Below are 15844 nucleotides of genomic sequence, written 5' to 3' on the forward strand. Positions count from 1 at the left end.
CTTGCAGTCCAACTAAGAGGCTTCTGTTTATCTCATTCAGAGGATCAAGGAACACGAGGTTCAGACCAAAGTCAGCCCCTCCAGCTCTGGTGTTGACCAGGGGCCAATGGGAGGTATCTCTCCCACTGAATCATGGGGTTCTCACTCTTGTGTTCTACTCTCCTTAAGAGAAATCTTGGCTCTCTTTCCCTGCCTGATCATCACCATCATGGATTACATGCACACTCCTGGGAAGGGCCTGTCGCAGTCAACTCTGCCATACCGTCGCAGGGTGCCCACGTGACTGAAGCTCACCTCGGATGACGATGACATGAAGGAGCAGATCTACAAGCTGGCCAAGAAGGGCCCGATGCCCTCCAAGTTCTGTGTGATCCTGAGGGACTCTCATGGCATGGCACAAGTACACTTTGTAACTGGCAACAAAATTTTGAGAATTCTAAAGTCCAAGGGACTTGCCCCTAATCTTCCTGAAGATGTTTATCATTTGATCAAGAAAGTTGTTGCTGTTCAAAAGCATCTTGAGAGAAACAGAAAGGATAAGGATCCTAAATTCCATCTGATTCTGAACGAGAGCCGAATTCACCCAGCTGGCTCGGTACTACAAGACCAAGAGAGTGCTCCCACCCAATTGGAAATATGAATCATCCACAGCCTCTGCTCTGGTTGCATAAATTTTGGTTTATGTACTAAAATCATAAAGTCACATCTAACTGAAAAAAAAGAGAAATCTTGGGAAGTAGTTGCAGCATCCAACTCACCATTAGTCAATATTTTATGACTAAGACAATCCCCAGGACTAAAGTATTTTTCCTATACAGCCATATCAATAGAAAAACAGCACCTTTTTGATCACCCTTTATATGTGTTCAAATGTTGTGGTTTCATGGTGTGTTGTAGGGGGACCATCTCAAAGAATTGAGTCAGACAGAGTGTAATCTAAGTATAGACATTTATTGGGAATGACACCTCCAATGGCCTGAGTTCCAAGAGGAACAAGCAACTTAGTAAGACAACACAGGCAAATGTATAGTATAATGATGTTGATTACACAACAGAAATTATGAATATTAAAAAGGCAGGAGGAATTTATTAAGGGATTAAGTAATGGCAGAAGGGTCCCAGCCTCAATGAAACTGTGCATGTAATTACCCACAATGCATATAGGGCAACCCATTGGGGGGGGGGGCTTGTATATATGATAATGATATTATAATAAGCTTCCCTACATCATAATGTCACCGAAAGGACAGCTTTTGCTATTACTGCATAGGAACCTACTTAGAGAAAATCCCTTTAATTGCTTTGAGGTCCACATCCTGCTGTGTCTGAGACTAGATGGACGTGGTTGTGGTTGAATGCATGGACATACCTGTTGTTTCTGTGGGAAATATGAGGAATGGGTCTGGGGGCAGTGGCTAACATCCTATCACAAGGACACACCTGCTGTTTCTGTGAGAAATAGTTCATGAACATACTTATTGTTGTAGTGAGCAGTGAGGCATATATGAGGAAGTTAGGATACTGAGTGGTGGGGGGCAGTGGCTATCTTGAGTGGGGGGGCCCATGGTGTAGTTAGAGCCAGATTGTGTGGTTAAATCTGGACATACCTGCTCTTCAGTGGAGCCCATAAGGAAGTTAGACTCTTGGGGCTGGGGGCAGCTTTATTTTTTTAATTTTTAAAATTTTTTTAAAGTTTATTTATTTTTAGTTTTCAACATTGACTTCCATACGTTTTAAATTTTCTTCCCCCTCTCTCCCCACCCTGCTTCCCAAGACGGCCTGCAATCTGATATAGGCTCAACATATACATTCCTATTAAACCTATTTTCACATTAGTCATGTTGTATAGAAGAATTAGAACGAATGGGAGGAACCATGAGAAAGAAAAACAAAACAACAACAAAAGAAAATAGTCTGCTTCACTCTGCATTCAGATTCCATAGTTCTTTCTCTGTATGTGGATGGCATTTTGCATCATGAGTCTTTTGGAATTGTTTTAGGTCCTTGCATTGCAGAGAAGAGCTAAGTCTATCAAGATCAGTCATTGCACGCTGTGGCTGTTACTGTGTACAATGTTCTCTTGGTTCTGCTCACTTCACTCAGCATCAGTTGATATATGTCTTTCCAGGTTTTTCTGAAGTCTGCCTGCTCATCATTTCTTAGAGCATAATAGTTTCCATTACATCCATATATCACAACTTGTTCAGCCATTCCCCAGCTGACGGGCATCCCCTCAATTTCTAGTTCTTGGCCACCACAAAAAGAGCTGCTATAAATATTTTTGTACATGGCAGTCCTTTTTCCCATTTTTGTGATGTCTATGGGATACAGACCTAGAAGTGGTATTGCTGGGTCAAAGGGTATGTATAGTTCTATAGCCCTTGGGGCATAGTTCCAAATTGCTCTCCAGAGTGGTTGGATCAGTTTGCAACTCCATCAACAATGAATTAGTATTCCAACTTTCCCACATCTTCTCCAACATTTATCATTTTCCTGTTTTGTCATGTTAGCCAATCTGATAAATGTGATGTGGTAACTCAGAGTTGTATTGATTTTCATCTAAATCAATAATGATTTAGAGCATTTTTTCATATGATATATATATATAGATTTTCATATATATGTATATATCTTTAATTTCTGCCTCTAAAAACTGCCTGTTCATATCCTTTGATCATTTATCAATTGGAGAAAGACATGTATTCTTGTAAATTTTACTCAGTTCTCCATATATTTTAGAAATGAGGCCTTTATCAGAGACACTAGTTGTAAAAATTCTTTCCTAGTTTTTTGCTTCCCTCCTAATCTTGGTTACATTGGCTTTCTACAAAAACTTTTCAATTTAATATAATCAAAATTATCCCTTTTGCATTTCATAATGTTCTCTATCTCTTGTTTGGTCATAAAGGCCCCCCTTCTCCATAAATCTGACAGATAAACTATTCCTTGCTCCCCTAATTTGTTTATAGTATCAGCCTTTATATCTAAATTGTGTACCCATTTGGACTTTATTTTTGGATATGGTGTCAGATGTTGATCTATGCCCAGTTTCTGCCATACTATTTTCCAGTTTTCCCAACAGTTTTGTCAAATAGTGAGTTCTTATCCCAGAAGCTGGGGTCTTTTGGGTTTATCAAACAGTAGATTGCTATAATCATTGACTACTGTGGCTTGTGTACCTCACCTATTCCACTGGTCTACCCCTCTATTTCTTAGCCAATACCAAGTAGTTTTAATGATTGCTGCTTTATAATACAATTTAAGATCTGATATGGCTAGGCCACCTTCTGGGGGCAGCTTTATTAGGATTCCATCACCACTATGGCCTCCTTTGGAAAAAAAAAAGAAATTTAGGGAAAATGGCTCTTTTCTTTAAAAATATGGTTTTATTTATTTTGTTAAATATTTTCCAATTATATATAAAATATTTTAACATTCATTTCTTTTCTTTTGGAGACAATTGGAGCTAAGTGACTTGCCCAGGATCACAAGGCTGGTAGTTATCTGAGGTCAGATTTGCACTCAGGTCCTCCTGACTCCAGGGTTGGTGCTCTATCCACTGCACCACCTAGCTGCCCTTTTAACATTCATTTAAAAAAATATTTAGTTCCAAATTCACTCCTGTTGTCTTGCTCCTCCCCCACCCACTGAGAAGGCAAGCAAAGTGATATCAACTATACATGTGAAGTCACACAAACCATATTTCCATATTAGCCACATTGTAAAAGAAAACACAAGGCAACTAGATGCCACAGCAGATAGAGTGCTGGGCCTGAAGTCAGGGAAACTCATCTTCCTGAGTTCAAATCTGGCCTCAGATATTACTAGCTACGTGACCTTGGGCAAGTGACTTAACCCTGTTTGTCTCAGTTCCTCATCAGCAGAATGAACTGGAGAAGGAAATGGCAAATCAGTCCAATATCTTTGCCAAGAAAACCCCAAATGGGGTCACAAAGGGTCATACACAACTGAAAATGACAACAACAACAAAAAGAAAACACACAAAAACAAGAAAAATAAAGAAAGCTTTAAAAGTATGTTTCAATGTGCACTTAGAGTTTATCAGTTCTCTCTCATTGGTAGCATTGGGGTCTTTGGGAATTGTCTTGAATCATTCTATTGCTTACAAGAGCCAAGTTACTCATTCACAGTTAATATTGCTCTTACTACGTACAATGTTCTCCTGGTTCTGCTCACAGTTTGCCTCAGTTTGTGTAAATCTTCCCAGGTTTTTTTTGAAAACTGCTTGTCATTTCTCAGAGTACAATAGTATTCTATCACAATCGTATACCACAGCCTGTTCAGCCATTCCCCAATTAACAGGCAGGCATCTCCCCAATTTCCAATTTTTTGCCACTGTAAAAAGAGCTGCTATCAATATTTTTGTACAAAAAGGTCCTTTCCCCTTTGTTAAGATCTCTTTGGGGAACAGAGCTAGTAGTTGTATTGCTAGATCAAAGGGTACACATAGTTTTATAGCCCTTTGGGCTATGAAAGTTCCAAACTGTTCTGCAGAATGGTTAGACCAGTTCACAACTCCACCAATAGTGTTGTGTCCCAATTTTTCTACATCCCCTCCAACATTTGTCATTTTCCTTTTCTGTCATGTTAGCCAATCTGGTAGATGTGAAGAAAGTTACTCCTAATGCCCAGTGAGTTGGGAGTTGGAGGAGGACACTGGGTACCATGAGAGGCTGTTAATATAGGTAAAAATATTACTTTATGCACTTTAGCTGTGCCAAGTATCCCATCACCACTGATTTAGAGAGAGTCACAGCCATCCCACTTCTGAATCAGTAGAGCTCGGTGTTATCTGTGGAGGATCAGCTCAAGTCTTCTCCACTCCAACCTCCACAAACCTTCAAACCTAATATTCCTAAAGGGCAAGTTTGTCCCTCCAGTGACCTCCTTTTGCTTCTAGCATAATACAAATTACTGTTTGCATTTTAAATGACTTAATACTTTGACTTGGGTTTACCTTCCCCAGCTCATACATAATTCCCTTCATGTGTTCTTCAGTCCAGCCAAAGTGACCTACTGGGTTGTTCCTCATTGGTCACACTCTACCTCTCTCCTCCAGGTGTTGGTACATGCTGCCCTTTATTCCTAGAATGTTCTCCCTCCTCACACTTGGCTTCTTAGATGTCCTAGCTTTCTTTAAAGCTTCCTTTAAGTACCTCTGGTGTTCATCACACCTTTCCTAATTCTCCTAACTGTTAGTGGCTCCTCCTTGGCCTTTACCCTGTATTTACCTTGTATATATTTTTCCATAGAGTCGTATGTGTACTGGATGAATGAAACAAATGAAAATAAATGAATAAAGAATTATTAAACACTATTGCTCAAAAACAGTGCCAAGTGCAGGGGATGCAAATACAAAGTAAAGATAGCCCTGCCCTCAGGAAGCTTATATTCTGACAGGAGAAGACTATACACAAAGGACAGTGGTGACCAGATAGATTCGGGCCTGAAAGTTTCAGAGATGATGAACAGGGCCATGGGACAATAGATTGATAGACTCCCTTCCAGGAACAATGGTAGGGTTGATTTCATTATGGTTCCAGAAGTGAAGGGAGGGAGGAGAAGCAGACTGCACAGAGGCAAGGCAGGAATAGGGAGTAAACTGAAGCAAAACTGGGGCCTACTTGAACTATTGGGATGCCGAGGTGATGTATATACCAATCAGGACAGCAGGACCCTAGGGTAGAAGTTCTGGAGATGAAAGGTTTAACGTGTCTCTCCCATAGAATGGAAGCCCTTTGAGTGCAGGGACTATTTCATTTTTGTCTCTATACCCCAGCACCTAGCTTGATGGTATACAGAGTATGTATATAATAAGTGCTTATTGATGGATTGATTAGTTGAGAAAAAGTATAATGGAGGGGTCAGTAAACTATATTCTGACCATGGCACCAAACTTAGAGGACCTTTCTAAGATACTTGTCCTTATGAACTATCTCAATGCACTGATCATCCTACTGTTTGTCATAACCTGGGAAATATACACTTTAAATCCACTTGATTTTTCTTGTGTGGCTAGCCACCTTGAGCACTTCAGAACTAGCTAGACATGGTGAACTCTCACCTATCAGAAGAGTATGATCATGAAAGGAAGACAAAACTAGGAGGACAGCTAGAAGGTTAATCAGGATCAACTGGAGGATTGTTCAGTTTTTAAGAGAAGAAACAGAATCATATTTGAAAGTAGAGAGGAAGAAACTAGTGGACCATTAGGCTTTTAGAGCTATAGGCTTCCTGAAGTGGTCACTCGCTATAATACTTTTGGAAAAAACAAAAAACAAAACCAATGGCTTGCCTGTCATTGGACCCTAGTTCTACTGAACAAATGATATAGTTTCATACAATTAGCCTTCGTCCGAGGTTGCCCATTGTGAGTTGTGCGATGCAAGATGGTCCCTCTAAGATGAGTAGGGTACAGGAAGCTTCTACCAGTAATTGGAAATAGTACTTTCAAGATCATGCTCACCTGGGCCCCTCAGCTGTTATCGCCCTTCATGAAGAAGTTGGAACATTACTGGATTGGGGGACCTTCAGTCCCAGATTCACTACTTTGCTTCCTCTGTCAGCCCAATGAGACCCTGCTATGAAGACCTAGCTCTTGACGAGTATTACTTTGTTTGGCTCACTGATGGCTTTACCCATCATGAGAGAGGTATACACAACTAGTTCCTTTTTAATCAAAAAAATTTATTAAGCACCTACTATGTGCTATGTGCTGAACTTAGTGCAGGGATATAAAAAGAGGCAAAAGACAATCCCTGCCCTCAATGAGCTTATGGTCTAATGCTTCTTAGAAATAGCTAGGTAGTACAGTGTACAGAGACCTGGGCCTAGAGTCAGGAAGATCTGAGTTAGAAACCAGCCTCAAACACCAAGTGTGTGATCCTGGGCGAGTCACTTAATCTCTTTTTGCCTCAGTTTCCTCAAATGTGAAATGGGAATACTAACAACCTCCACCTCACAGGGCATTTGTGAACATAAAGCGAGATAGTATTTGCAAAGCACTTTGAAACGTTTGAAGCGCTATACAAATGCCAGTTATTATTTATGAGTATTATTATGACCCCTCGCCTGATGGTACCTGTGAATCTGTCCACTTCACGATTTCTCGGAGGATCAGCAGATGCCTCCTCTTCAGAATGTCTAGCTTCCTCCACAAGCAGAGTTTCATGTCTGCTTTTAAGCTCCAAGTGTTCAACGATTGTAAGGTCAGAGGGCCATAAATCGAGTACTGGAGAGGAGGCCAGGGGCCATATATTCCAGCCCCTTCATTTTGTAGATGAAGAAGTCAAGACCCAGGATGGGTAAGTGACTTGTCCAAAGTCACTTAAGTAATAAAGGTAAAAAGGCAGAATTTGAGCTTGGGTCCTCTTATTCCATAACGAGTGCTCCTCTACTCATACCACATGGCTGGCCTCCTCCTGTCCCTTTTCCTCAGTCTCATTATTTGACTCTATAAACTTCTCCCACAGATGTGGATCCTCTGCATCTTCATCTCTTTTTTCCTTCTTATTTTTTTTCCTCTCCCATAGAAGCCCTTCTTCCATAACTCCTTTGCTACTTGTGAAGCAGAAAGCTGGATGCAGCTAGGATTCCACTCTAAAAGGGATGCACTCCACCCCCATCCCAACCTCTTCCCACCAAAAAAAGTCATTCAATTTTTTGGCTCTTGTTACCACATGACAACAATAATGGTTGACATTTTGGTAGTACTTTAAGTTTGCACAATGCTTTACATACATTACCTCCTGAGTTTCACAATGATCCTGTTCTTTGGCTACGTGTATTATCTCAGTACAATAGGACAGGGTGCCCACGATCACCAGCAATAACTCCTTACCTCTGCAATCTGCTTTGCGTTAGTCTTAAGATTCAACTTCCCTTATTTATAGCAGCTCTTTTTGTGGAAGCAAAGAATTGAAAATTGAGGGGATGCCCATCGGCTAAGGAATGGTTGAACAAGTTGTGGTGTATGATTGTGGTAGAATACTATTGTGCTATAAGAAATGACAAGCAGGAGGATTTCAGAAAAGCCTGGAAAGACTGATGCAAAGTGAAGTGAGCAGAACCAGGAGAACATTGTACACAATGACAGCAATATTGCGTGATGATCTGCTGTGAATGGCTTAGCTCTTCTCAGCAATACAATGATCCAAGACAATTCCAAAGGACTCATGATGAAAAGTACTATCCACCTCCAGAGAAAGAACTGATGGAATCTGAATGCAGATCAAAGCATACTATTTTTTACTTTAATTCTTTGTGGTTTGTGTTTTCTTTTACTGCATGACTAATATGTAAATGTGTTTTACATGATTGTGCATGTACAACCTGTATCAAATTGCTTATTATCTCAGGGAGGGGGAGGAGGGAGAGAGAAAGTTTGTAATGCAAAGTTTAAAAAAAAAGCAGATGTTAAAATTGTTTTTACATTTAATTGGGAAAAAATAATAAAATATTGTTTAAAAAAAAACTCAACTTCCCTTTTTATATCATTTTCCCATCCAAATTTTTGTCCATGTGCTGTCTACTAAAGCTTCACTCTCCCCATATTCCTATAACTCACTTTTTTGGAGGGCTGGAAGGAGGGTGAGGGAGGAAACTAACTTGTGCTTTCATTGATATAGGGAGCAAACTCTCTTTACCTATGCACATCAACACCTGCTCTATAATATATAGGTCATAGAGAGTTGCACGAGGGAACTGGGAGGTTAAATTTGCCTTGGCTTACCCAAACAGTATCCACCAGACAGGGCTTAATCTAGACTACAAGGTCTGCTCTCTATCCACCACTTCAGATTGCCTCCCACCACTCAAAAGAAGTTCATAATTCCTAATTCTGCTTCAATATTAAAAACCCCATGTGCCCAGGAAATGCCTCTCCTATCCTAAAGAAGGGAAGGCACCAGCAGTCAGGTAGCATTCCTATGTAGGGATGACGTCTTTTTTCATACCAAGCACCAAAGCACCACTGTGATTCTCATCTGCTTTGGGAGCCACTGACCTCACCAGCAGGTACTGATCCCTCCCATCCCATCTACAGACACTAAAACAGCCTTCACTCCATACTTGCTTTGGAAGCAATCAATCAATCACCCATTGAGCATTTACCAAGCCTTCCTAGTGTCAGGCATTTGCTTCCATCTCACTGTGATGTATAACCAGAATCAGTGTCTGTATATTCCCTTTGCTCACCTCTCCACAGCTATTCTCCAAAAATTCCAACCTGGGACTACTTCCCAATTTTCCCAATAACCCCACAATATAGCCTGCTTTCCTTGGAACCTCTGGGGACACATCTGTTTTTCTCTTTTCTTTCTCTTTGCCCACAGGGTCTTGAGCTCTTGAACATCTCATAAAGATTACAGAACAGCAAGGGTGATGGAGGTTAGGGAAGTAGGGATGCTTTTTACCCATACAGACGTGTCTTTCATTCCTCACCTTAGACCTGTCTCTTCGTTTCCTTCCCCCATCTCTCCTGCCTCTCTCCCCACTCCCCAACATGTATAGTCATTGATTCTACAAGCAAGCCACTTATTCAGTCCACTCAAAGGATATCTCATCTACTTCAGAAAGGAGGCTCTGCCTTGCCAACCACTCTGTTGAGGCTTGTCATAAGTGGGAATCCTCCCATTGCTCTTTATCAGCCCTGTCTAATTCGATAAACACAATTTCTAGGTTATCATGAATGAATAAATAAAAAATTTTAAGTACTAACTATGGGTCAAGCACCGTGTTGGTGACACATATAGCAAATTGAGAAAACCTGTGATCTTGAGGAGCTGATATTCTAATTGGGAGAGATGTTCACATATGGCAGGGTTCAGCATTAGGGCAGATGCCCAGGTCCTGTGGTCCCTGTGGTGCATGTAGATAGTAAGGGCCAGTAGACCTTTGTCTTACCAGAATAATTGTAGCTAGTGATTCCCAGTTCACAGAAGCTGTGTGAGTGGCCATGTCAGCCTCAAAGCTAGGTTCTTGAAGGGGCCTACCTATCTCCACTGGGAAGGGTAGGTCAGCATAGAATCTAGGCAGGAGGTAGAGTGGACATTGGGGGAAGGCCTCCTTTGTGGCTTGGTAGGGACCTAGAGTGGATAGGGATGGTGCCTCCAATTAGGGCCTGGTAGAGTTTATCTTTATCATCCAAGCAATTAATTAAAAAGCCAAGGATAGAGAGCCATAGGTTGCCACACCTCCAATTTTTCCACTAGTGAATAGAGCACTGGGGTGGGAATCAATCATCATCCTGAATTCAAATACAACCTCAGACTCTTAGCTATGTGACCTTGAGCAAGTGACCAAACCCTGTCTGCCTCAGGTCCTTACCTTTAAGATGAGCTGGAGAAGGAAATGGCAAACCACTTCAGTATCTTTGCCAAGAAAACCCCAAATAGGGTCACAAAGGGTTGGACATGTCTGAGACAACTGATAGACAACAAAAATGACCATTCGCTCACATTTCATGGTCTTATCTACAAGCCTATGATGGGAACTTGGTAGACATTTTGCTGAACACGAGATGTCTGTAATATTCCCCTGAGTTGTCTTTTTTTGGAGAAGTTAGGAGTACATCTGGGACCTGTTAATCCATTGTTGCAGGTAGATACACCCTTCCCTGGTGCAAATCAGCAACTTGGCTGTGACTTGTAATCTTGGAGAAATGCTTAGGGAATGTGAGCTGAAGGAATCTGCTCATGGTTATGTGGCCAGTATATAGGACTTGGATCTCATTAGTCCTGACTCTTAGGCAGGTTTTCTATGTATTACCCTCTGCTATTCCTCTCTAATATATGGACTTTAATTAGAGATGGAAATAAGGCCATTTTGTCACTGATGTCAAACTAGATAGTAAGTCTCTATATTCTGGATCCATTCTTTCCTCCTTTTTTAATGAGGAAATTTGTCCATCTTCAGTCCTTTATAAATTCTCTTGTTCTCCATGATTTCAGAAAGATGGTCATATCAATTGTCTGAGCCTAGTCCCTTGCCTCTACAAAAAAAAGAGAAGAGAGGGAAGTACATTTTCTCAACTCTTCTCCTGAATCAAACTTGGTTATTACGAATACACAGCATTCAATTTTAGTTTTTTCCATCTTTCAATTTTCATTGTGGTAGTTATTGTGTATATTCTTTTTCTAATTTTGCTTATTTCACTCCACATAAATTCATATAATTTTTCCCTGCATTTATCATCACATTCATTTTTATTATTCATGAACCACAATTTGGTTAATCATTCCCCCATTAATGGGCATTTCCTTTTGCTACCACAAAAGAGTACAATGATGAATCTGATGTGATGAAATAAGCAAAATCAGAAAAATAATATGCACAATTATTACCACAATGAAGCAGTTTGGAATCATGCAATTAAAGTGACTAAAATCTGCATACTTTTTGATCCAGAGATGCAATTACTAGGATTATACCCCAAGGAGACCATTGATAAGAAGAAAGTCCCCATATACACCAAAATATTTCTGGCAATATTTTTCATGAAAGCAAAGAATAGGAAACATAATAGATGTTCATTGATTGAGGAATGGCTTAACAAATTGTGGTACCTGAATGTAATAGAATATTTCTGTGCTGTGAGAAATGATGAATGTGATGCAAACACAGACACAAGGAAAGATCCACCTGAAATAATGCAGAGCTAAGTAAGCAGAATCAAGAAAACAATATTCACCATGGCTACAACAATGCAAATAGAAAAAAAACAAGAAAAAAATGAAACGTGAATATTCAAAATTATAAAGTATAAGCATTGGCTCAAAAGAATTCAGTTTTACCCTACCCCTTTGCAGAGGTGGGAGCTCCACATGTATTTTCTGACTTTTTTCAATGTATTAATCGGTTGTGCTGATTTTTTTCCCTTTTCCTCTTTTTTTTTTTTAAAAAAAAACTGTTTTTCACATGGATGGCTCTCTGGGACACTGAGGGGGAGACATACTGGGGGAAACTATGATAACATAAAAAAACAAAAGACAGCAATAATAACTCATCACCAGGAAGTTCCTGTGTATGTGCCCAATAGCTGGTTTAAGCCAGCTTCATTTCAACAAGATCTGCAAGGCTCTTTCAATCATAATCATGTCAGCAAACTTTCCTAATTGCAAGGCCCTTGAAATTGATAAGGAGGGAAGGAGTCTCAGTTCAGCCAATCACTGATGAACTGACCCCAAGGTCTCCCTCCCACTTGGTCCCTGTAAATTCTCCCAGCAATAGCAGTCAGGGATAGGGATAAGACCCAGAGTTCTAGGCTCTTGATCAGCCTGCATCCCACTACACCCATACACATCACTGACTGTGCTTGCTGTGGGTCTGAAGAACTGGAGGGGCCTACATTTGTATGTCTATGAGTGATAGACTGCCTGACTTGTGATCTGTGAGAGCTTGTTTTCCTTCTAGGTGACTTATCCACCATCTCCTCACAGGGACATCATAATATATATGTAGCACCCCTTACAGGGCAGCTAGGTGGTATCATAGTGCACAGAGCACTAGGAAGACTCATATGGCTTCAGACACTTACTAGCTATGTGACCCTGGGCAAGTCACTTAACCCTGTTTGCCTCAGTTTCTTCATCTGTAAAATGAGCTGGAGAAAGAAATGGTGAACCACTCCAGTATCTTTGCCAAGGAAATCCCAAATGGGGTCACTAAGGGCTGGACATGACTGAAATGATTGAACAACAACAAAGCACCACTTATAGAACAACTTCCCCAACTCCCATTCAAACTTGTGGTTTGGGGTCCCCAGAGTGAGTTGCTTACTTCTCCTCTCTGGGGTCTGGGGGTTACCTTAAGGGGTTGGGATTTCGTAGACTTCTGAATACCACTGTGTTCTGTATCAACAACCAACAAGTTGAACTTCATTAGCTTTTAGAAAAAGGATTTCAAGAAGAGGTATAACAAGGAAATTTGTATAAAACAGTCCCCCCAAACAGAAGCACACTCTTTCCTTTCACACACACCATGAGAATGAGCTCAAATTTATAGTACAATTGTAGCAAGGCACATGTGTAGAGGACCCATGTGATCAAGGGATGCTTCTTTACTCTTGGCCCTGGCAATACTTTTCTTGCTTCATGTAGACCTCATGGAGTTCCCCTTAGGTATATAGCTCTTGACTGGGCAGGACACAGATTGCTCTCTTCTATTAGACTGGGCTCTTTTTCTGAGTCAGGCTGATGCTACTCTGCTGCTGGGGGTTAGCTTTCTCTCCCTCTTTCTGCTTGGGTACTGAACAAGGGGAATATACCAGGCATCACCCAGCTGCTTGGCTCATTCCTTATGGGGATCAATTGCTATCAGGCTAGACTCTTTGCCACTTTGTTATCTCTCTAGACCTGGTAATGCCAACAAGGTTGCTGCTAGGTCATCTCTGAACTCCTAAGCTACCATTATCAACTCCACTGGACTCTGCTACCAACTGTGATCACCAGTGAGGACTCACAAGGTCACTTTCTGGATACCTACCACAGAATACTCATTTGCCTAATATCAGGAAAGAATAAAGACAGCAAGAAACAGAGTTGCCACATGCTCGCAAACACATGGAAGCTTGGTGAAAGAGTGTGGCCATTGCCCCTCTTCCACCCAGTAGTTCAAAGTAGCCCTGTTCACTTGAAGTCACCAAGGGAAAAGACTGAGAGACAGGTAGAACATGCTTTTTGTAGGAACACTCAGTTTCAGCTCGGGACATCCTGGGCCACTAGTTTTTTCAGTTTCATACCCATTTAGAAGACTTTTTGTCATCACATAGTAAGTACCCACTTATGGCCAGAAATGGGCTCATCAAAGATTGTGTGTGATTGAATTTGAAGCAGGCAAATATCAATTCATGCTCTAAGAACTGAAACCACATGAGGAAATATTGGTCAATCCGTCCATTACACGCATAAACATATACCAAATAGATGGATGGAGTCACAAACAGCTTGGAAAATCAGAGGTAAAGCTTGTGCTTATCTTTGAAGGAAAACTAGGAGTTCTAAGACATGGAGATGAAGAATAGTAGAAATAATTAAGTTGGGACCAGGGTTGAATTTAAGGAGAAAGGTAATGAAGTCAGCTTTGGACACATAGAGTTTGAGATGTCTTTGGGATATCCAGATCAGACTGTCCAGTAGGCAATTGGTGATGGAGAGAGGTTAGCTTTGAAAGGTAGATCTGGAAGTCATTGTCATGGAGATGATGATCATACCCAAGGGAGTTGATGAGATCACCAAGTAACTGTAAAGTGAAAAGAGGTTCTGGGAAAGCACTTTGGGGTACACTCATGGTTATCAAGTCTGATATCCTTGATGTCATGGTCCTCTTTGAGAACAAAGGACAAACAAGTCTGATATAGATAAAGATCTAGAGCAGACAGAAGAGTCTTCAGTCAGATGGAAGAAGAAAATAATTGGTTCAAGTCCTACCTTGGACACAAACTGTGTGATCCCTGGGCAAGTCACTTAACGTACCTTATTAACTCCTGTGGCTTCCTATTATCTCTAATACAGGGGTGGGGAATACAGGTGGCCCTCTAGATCCTCGGTATAGCCCTTCTACTGAATCCAAACTTCACAGAACAAATCCCCTTAATAAAAGGATTTGTTTGGTAAAACTTGCACTCAGTCAAAAGGTACCCCTTGGAGTCTAGTGTCAAATATAAACAAACTTTTGAGTCCAAGTTTTACAGAACAAATCCTTCTATTAAGGGGATTTATTCTATGAAGTTTGGATTCAGTCAAAGGGCCATACTTGAGGACCTAGAGGGCCATGTGTGGCCTTAAGGCCGAAGGTTTCCCACCCCTCTGAGTCTAGGGTCAAATATAAACAAACTCCTCTGGCATTTAAAGTTCTTCACAACCTGGCCTCTTCCTATCCCTCCAGTCATGTTATACAATGCTTCCCTCCACGCATCCTACCCTCCAGCCACACTGGCCTACTTGCTATGCCGCCTCCTGTCTCCATGCCTCTGCATTCACATTTGCCCATGCCTGGAATGGTGAAGGTCATGGATTTCGTATGAGGAAAAGGGGTTTTGCTGAATTTTCCCTGCTCTAACATCACATGCAGAGAATGGTCTCCTTCTGCCCACCTGCTACTTGGGGTCTCTGGTTTTCTTCAAGACTCAGCTCAAGAGCCACCTTCTTCAGGGGCCTTTCCTGGTCTGCTCAGGTCCTGTAAGCCTTCCCACCCAAGGTTACTTTGGGTCTGCTTTCTATATACTTGTAAACCTGCATGTAGTTTCCTCTCCACACCACCCCCCATTAGAATGTAAGCTCCTCGACGGCAGTAAGAATTCTACTTTTGCCTTTGTACCCCCATCACTTAGCACAGTGCCTGACACATACTGGGTACTTAATAAATCCTTGTTATCTGATTGCTTGGTTGTTTGTTCCTAGATATTTTCAGTCCTGGCTATGGCTAACACATAATAAAGGGCAGCATTTATGAAAAGGAGGGAGCACAGCCTATTAAATCCTGAAATGCTAGGTTCTTCTTTCATAGGGAAATCTATTATCAGCTCAATTGGAAGCAACTCTGCCCTCCCTCTCCATTTGCTAACTGGCTCCCACAGACCCAATAGCCACTGTGGCTCCGCCTCCTCCATCTCCTCCTCCTCCTCCTCCCTATCCTGGGATGCTAGTGGAAGAGAGGGAGGGAGGGAGAGAAAGAAAAACAGAGAAAGATGACCAAAGAGAATGCATGGGTTAGGGAACATCTTCCAGTAAGGACAGCCAGCTTTTCATTCTAGCTGCTGGAAGTAGAAGAATAAACATCTGTAACATCTGGAAAGAAGCTTCCCATGAGCTCTGCAGGCCCTGGG

The 15844-nt window shown here is 41.3% G+C and overlaps 1 pseudogene; it reads left to right on the forward strand.

Moving 5' to 3' along the window:
* Positions 1–208: 208 nt before the first annotated feature.
* LOC118843888 lies at positions 209–671 on the forward strand (annotated as a pseudogene).
* The last annotated feature ends 15173 nt before the right edge of the window (positions 672–15844 follow it).

Source organism: Trichosurus vulpecula, chromosome 3 (genome assembly GCF_011100635.1).
Source record: "Trichosurus vulpecula isolate mTriVul1 chromosome 3, mTriVul1.pri, whole genome shotgun sequence".
Lineage (NCBI taxonomy): Eukaryota > Metazoa > Chordata > Mammalia > Diprotodontia > Phalangeridae > Trichosurus > Trichosurus vulpecula.